Source organism: Olea europaea, chromosome 18, assembly GCF_002742605.1.
Source record: "Olea europaea var. sylvestris chromosome 18, O_europaea_v1, whole genome shotgun sequence".
NCBI classification, from domain to species: domain Eukaryota; kingdom Viridiplantae; phylum Streptophyta; class Magnoliopsida; order Lamiales; family Oleaceae; genus Olea; species Olea europaea.
The window spans coordinates 2,934,152-2,941,463 of NC_036254.1; the positions used below are offsets into that span (position 1 = coordinate 2,934,152).

Below are 7,312 nucleotides of genomic sequence, written 5' to 3' on the forward strand. Positions count from 1 at the left end.
CACGACAAAGTGATTTAACATTGTTAAAATATTGACTTATCATCAATTCTCCTTGAGTGATCGAGAGTAGCTCGATTTCCAACAATTGCAACCTTTAATCATTTTTCTTTGAGAGTAGTGTTGCGAGAGTTTGTCATGCCTCCTTTGGTGTGTTCTTATCCCATATGTACTTCAACAATTCTTTCTCAATTGTCATCTTTATCATGAACATAGCCTTATCCACTTTAATCTTCTATCTTTTTAGAGCCATGCTTTCTCTAGTAGCATCACGTCGTTTTCACTAACTACTTCTTATAAGTCCTTGGAGATACGACTCCATCCAAGTTTGTCATGTGGTATAATTTTGGTTATTGAGCTTCTTCATTCCGCCTACCATTTGTAGGTCGCTCAGCGTAACTTGATTTATCTCCTCATAAATCATAATCAAGCAAGCTTTATAAAAGCTTTACAATCTCCCTTTGTGCATGAACTTTAGAAATTCAAAAATTTGTCCTCAATTGCCTTACCCTGATGCCAAATGTTGAATTTGAACCCAAAAGAAAATTATTTTATTGATATAAAATAAACATACTCAATTTTATCTCAATTGTGTAAAGAAATTTCCCGCACGCAGTGCCTCAATTTTACGGTAATTATCTCCACTATCTTTCGTGCACACTCTTTCGTGCACACTTGCACTCTCTCTCTCATATTAGCTCACACACGCGCACACACATATATATGCACTCTCTCTGTCTTTCTCTGCTTTTTCTACACACTATCAACTTCTCTAATTGTTCGTACATATTCACAAAGCAACCAAATATATATATACAGATGCTAATGGCGGTGGTTGATCTTTCTAGTATAGCGATAGATATTGAAATTATCAGATGCATTCTAGATTATTCTCTTATGTCGGTGCACTCTAATTCCAGCATCTTCTTTTCTCAATTCCAGAATTGATAGATGAATATTTAGCACCCAAAATATTCTGGAATTCTCTTCAAATTTGGTGGTGATTCTCTCTCTCTCTCTCTCTCTCTCACACACACACACGCATACATGTATATTCCTCTTTTTATCTCAAATTTCCGTGATAGCTCCCATTCGCTAATGCTTACATATCCTAAGCATCTCTCAGTGAAGTTTGAAAGCCATCAATCATGTGGCCTCACCTTCCCATCATCTGAGCATACGGTATCCAAGTTGGCACATTGCATATATTTGATTTTTCTATACAATTAGTGACACTTTTTTTGGAATATTTGACATTGTGTACATTATATATTCCATCTGGTAGAATTTCATCCATTTTATGCATCTTTAGATTTTCTATTCATTTTACTTTTTTTAAACGCAACTGGCAGCACGTCTAAAGAGATATCAGATCTGGAGGGTGAGCTTTTGTCTACGAGAAACCTTTTATCCACTCAGGCGACCTTGGTCCATAATTTAGCTGAGGGAGTTCATATTGATTCTTTGTCTGATACTGATCTTGAAGGTTCTGCTGCAAATAAAGCATCCAATGATGAAGTTGGAGAACCGTCAGATGTGGAGAAATGGTCTAGAAAGTTCCCTGATTTCCTTAATGTTCTTTTGGCTGGAAGGAGAGTTGATGAAGCTTTGGCCAGCCTTGATGAAGGAGAACGCATAGTGTCTGAAGCAAAGGAAAAGAAAACGCTGACTCCTGGCATGCTTTTGTCTCTGCAGTCTGCTATAATTGAACGCAGGCAAAAGTTAGCAGATCAGCTGGCTCAAGTTGCTTGTCAACCTTCTAGCTCTCAAAAAACTCGGGGATGGTCCTCGTGCTCATACTTTACTCCTACTACCAGAGATACCAGTACAACATGCAAAGCCTTCATCCATCAAGCACCTCTTATGCAGGAGCATAGACAGCAGCTTTGTCACAGCTTGTATTCTCTGCCATTGCTCAAGCAGTTAGTGATTCCTTGGTTATTTTTGGTAAAGAGACAGCTTGTACATCTGAGGTAGTGATGTGGGCTTCAAAGCAAACTGAGGCCTTTGCACATCTTGTCAAACGACATGCATTAGCTTCATCTGCTGCTGCTGGAGGTTTAAGATCTGCTGCAGAATGTATTCAAATAGCTTTAGGACACTGTTCGTTGTTGGAATCTCATGGGCTTTCTCTTTGTCCTGTGCTTATGAAGCTCTTTAGACCTAGTGTTGAGCAAGCGCTGGATGCTAATTTGAAGCGAATTGAAGAGAGCACAGCTGCTTTAGCTGCTGCTGATGATTGGGAGCTCACATATCCTCCAACTGCTTCACACCAATCCGGCAGGACTCCTGCAGCTCTGGGTGGTATGATGGTGCATCAGCACAAACTTACCAGTAGTGCTCACCATTTCAACGTAATGGTCCAGGTAAAATGATTTGTGTCTCTATTGCTGCCCCATTATAATGTAGAAATTGACTTTCCCATTTCTCACTTCAAGAATGCCAACGTACAAATTTAATTCCTTATCATTCTTCTTTGATGATTGGCTTCCTAGATTTCTTAGCGGAGTTGGCAAATAGTGTAATTTGTGAGATCATATGTTACTGCAAAAAATCTAAATAAAGGCGCATACGCTGGAAGGGGGCCCCAATACTCTTTCATTCGGGAAGACTAACGTCATTACTTCCCTCTAAGGCTTTCAATTTTGATATGAAGCTTCCTTCTAGATATATCGTGATTTATGGTAGTTGGCACAAAACGTCCATATCTTTTATGTTTATTGTGGAAAACGTCCCTACCTTTTATTTTTTGGTATTTTTGCCCATATTTCCACCTTTCTTGGTGCTCAACGTCCTTTTCACCAATTTTGAACAATTTTACCCTCCATTCAAATAAAACAAAAATAAAATAAAAGAAACAACAAATAACTAATTGAAACAACAGCCCCAAATTTTTAAAAAAATTACAAATCTGTCACAAAAATATACAAAATTTTCAACATAGGTACCAACAACAATGTAACCCAATTTTCGGCACCAAGGCCACCGGATTTTAACACCACCACCATTTCCTCATCAACCTTAACATCCCACGCAAATTACAGCTGGAAATCCAAGCAAAATCGAGCCAAATTTTGCCCAAAAATCGCCTCTCACGCACGGTATTATAGCAAATTCGACCAAGTCTATGGATGCCCATGTTCCATACAATCCACAAGTTGTTCAAGCTCACCAAGACACATCCATACATGTTCCAATTATAGCAAACAATCCAGAAAATCGAGATCTACAGCCAATTTTCGAGTCAGGGAACTCGCGGCCGATCCCCCTTCAATTGGCATCCTTCCACGACTCCAATCTACAAATTGCATCAATCAGCATACAATCGAAGGTCAAACGACGCTAGATGTGGATTTAATTGCTTCAACTCATCAACCAAATTCAAAATTTTGGATTTGACCTCATGGAATGTGCGGTTGCACAAAGAGGATAATTCTTCATCAATCCGTGAGCCTAATGTGTCCCAACATATGAATCAACCTGGAGAAACTCAAATTCAAGCCTAAAAAACACTGGTAATCCTTTAATTTTAGAAATTATAGCACTCGTTTGCCAAATTTTGGAGTCAATTAGTGTTCTTCACACACTTGAAGAAGAAGGAACAGAAACCGGATGCCATTTATAATTTTTAAAAAATTGGAGGCTCTGGTTGCAATTAATTATTTTGTTGTTTCCTCTCTTTTCTTTTTGTTTTATTTGGATGGAGGGTAAAATTGTCCAAAATTAGTAAAAAGGATGTTCAGCGCCAAGAAACGTGGAAATAAGGGCAAAAATGCCAAAAAAAATGAGATGTAGGGTTATTTTCCACAATAGACATGAAAGGTAGGGACGTTTTGTGCTAATTACCCTCGTGATTTAGTGTAACAAAAGACAATCCTTAGCCCTAGGTAACTCTATGGGAAAATTGCAAACGAGGTACCAAAACTTTCGTTTATTAGCAGACTTTGTCCAAACCTTTAATCTGTACCACCCATAGTCCCAAACCTTTCAAAAATATGCACCGGGGTTCAAATGGATGGAAATCGATCGTTTGACCGTTAGTTGATTAGAAAAGTCAAAATTTGACCAATTTGGACCAAATTAAAAAGGGCAAAGTGATACTTTTCATTTTTTTCTTAATATTAATAATTAAAATAATTAATAATAACAATAGAAAAGTAAAAACAAAATAAATAAAAATCAAAGAAAAGAAAGGGAACACTGTTCATCTTCATCTTCGCCCCGCCCCGCCCCAGCCCAGCCCAGAATCTTATTTTTGAAAGTACCAGAATCTTATTCACTGGCTCCACTTACCATTTGCAATGGTCCCTGATCACTGGTATGATATCAATGGAGTTTGGACAGGGTCCGCCACAATTCTTCCTGACGGTCAGATTGTGATGCTTTACACTGGAGATACATACGATGTTGTGCAGGTGCAATGTTTAGCTTATCCCGCCAACCTATCTGATCCTCTCCTACTTGATTGGGTCAAGTATTCGGGTAATCCAATTCTGGTTCCCCTACCCGGTATTGGAGCAAAGGACTTTAGAGACCCGACTATCGCTTGGCTTAGCCCGGATGATGATAAATGGCGGATCACGATTGGATCCAAGGTTAATATAACGGGTATTTCACTTGTGTATGACCACGCCATCCGTGTTGGCTACAGAAAGAGCTTACGGAATGGCAGGTGAATCCGCCGACGGGTTTCAAGCACAAAGTAACGGATAATCTGCAGAGGTTTTTGTTCTTTTCTTTTTAATTTTCTTTGATTTGGTGTTCAGTTTACCCAATGGAAACTCCTTGGGTGAATATTCAAATGCCTGCGTGGGGCGGGGAGGGAGATGAACAGTATTCCCTTTCTTTTCTTTGATTTTTATTTATTTTGTTTTTACTTTTCTATTGTTATTATTAATTATTTTAATATTAATATTAAGAAAAAATGCAAAGTACTACTTAGCCCTTTTTAATTTGGTCCAAATTGGTCAAATTTTGACTTTTCTAGTCAACTAACGGTCAGACGGACGGTTTTCATCCATTTGATCAGATGGAAGGTTTTCATTCATTTGAACTCCCTGTGTATATTTTTGAAAGGTTTGGGACTGTGGGTGACACAAACTAAAGGTTTGGACAAAATCTGTTAATAAACGAATATTTTGTATCTCGACTGCAATTTTTCCTAACTCTATATCTAAATTTGAATTCTTGGCCAGGTATTTATTATAGTTTCCAAGGAGTATGTGCACATCCATAACGGCGTGACAACATTCAATTTTATCAGGCACGAGAATCCAACTTTTGACTTCCTCGGGGAAATGTAATATAGACCATGAAGACATGCATAATCATAGTCATTTACCGAATTTTCCAGAACAGTGTAAATTATTTTATTTCTGGACAAATTGTTGGCAGCATGTTGAATAAGCTGGAAATTAACAATCAAGTATGGATTCACTTCAATACAACTTTAAAGTTATTATCCTAATGATTAGTGTGGGCAATTTGGCTAAGGCGCTCTGATTTGATTATAGTTGGTTGTTGTTGTTGTGTTGTTCATTTTTTTTTTTTTTTTTTTTTTTTTTTCTTTTGCACACATCTATTAATTTGTACCTTTTATCAGTTTTGTTTATTGGATAGGATTGAGTTCCATAACATCTTCTACGACTTTCTGGTTTTAAAACTTCCCTTTTGATATTGCACGTTTGGAAAGGGTTCATAAATTTCTTAATGTTAATTTTCTAGAAAAAGTAGCTAGGCATGTTTACTTCTTTGTAATTTGACTCTATGAAGTTTCTTTCGTTCTATTGTTGCTTATATTCTTTTACTTATGGTATTAAACTTAAGTCGAAGCAGTCGCCTTTTTGAACTGCCTTTCCAGGATTTTTTTGAAGATGTGGGACCCCTTTTAAGCATACAGTTGGAAGTAAAACTTTGGATGGTCTGTTCCAGGTGTTCAACTCGTATGTGAATATGCTCATAAGAGCACTACCTGGGGCCTGTGATGCTCGGACTCTTCAAATCGGCCAGAGTACCCGTGTCGACCCGACACGACACGGGTACAGGTATGGGATCTGGGGCGGATACGGGAAAAATCGACTGGACAGGGCAAATCTTGAATTGACGGGCAACGAGGCTTCTTCTCCGAGTTCGATGAATCGTCATCGACTACAGAGCCGGCAGCTGGCGATGTGGCGCAGCCGCCGGTGCTACTCTGCCTAAATTTATAGGCTGGAGGACGAACAGTCGCGTGAAGTGAAGAAGAGGGAAAGGGAAGACGATGAGTTTGTTGGGCTGTTTTTTCTTGATTGTGGTCTTTCTATTGAGGTGGGCCTGTTTTAAAAATTTAGGCCCATTATCTGTTGCTTAGGTTAATTGCAATTAGAAATTCATTTCGCCCCAGTGCGTACCACATTTGACGGAAGTTGGTGATTGATTAGGAAGATTTTCATTGGAGGTAACAATACTTTGATTAAATTTACATTTTAGTCATTCAATATTTTGTCTAATTAAAATTCATCTAATTATTATTTAACTTTTTACATGTGAATTTTTTGGGGGAAAAAATGAAGTTTGAAAGATGTACGACGAAAAGTTGGGCTCTTTTTAACAATATCCCCGTATCCTATATTTTAGAAAATAAAACCCGATACCCATACCCGAGTCCAAGCATCTTAGCCTGGGGTTGGCCCCGTTGAAGATGACGCCAACTTCCAAGTTCCAAGGTTCAGGAAATAAAATTGTTCGAATAGCAGAAACTGAAGCCCAGCAAATTGCATTGCTTGCAAATGCATCCTTACTAGCTGATGAGCTATTGCCACGTGCAGCCATGAAGCTCTCCCCTTTAAATCAAGCTGCTTACAAGGATGATCCTCGTGGAGGACTATCTGAGCGGCAAAATCGTAATCCTGAGCAAAGAGAATGGAAGAAGCGTCTTGTGAACTCTGTTGATAGATTGTTTTTGTCAACAACATGCACTAGATCTTATTTTCACTGAAGAAGGTGATAGCTATCTTACTGCATACATTTACATAAACATGGATGGGAATGTGGATGAGAGAGAGTGGTTCCCTTCTCAAATATTCCTGGTGTTTTTTTTTTTTTTTTTTTTTTTTGGCAATGAAACAAATTTTATCCCCAATACTAGTAAATTCAATCCCTTTAATTAACAATTTTCATGTAAAATAAAACTAAACGAACACCAAAAAATACTTTTATTTCAACATTTTCCACGTGAAAAATTATACTAATTAAACACAATAATTGATAATTTCCAGAAAAATAGTTTATAGGCAATTAAATTTCCTGAAATTCATATTCTTTTCACAAAAATTGC

General features: G+C 37.9%; 1 pseudogene; it reads left to right on the forward strand.

The window, feature by feature from the left end:
* The first annotated feature begins 822 nt into the window (after positions 1 to 822).
* Positions 823 to 7,312, forward strand: part of LOC111366600 — an 11,764-nt pseudogene continuing 5,274 nt past the window's right edge.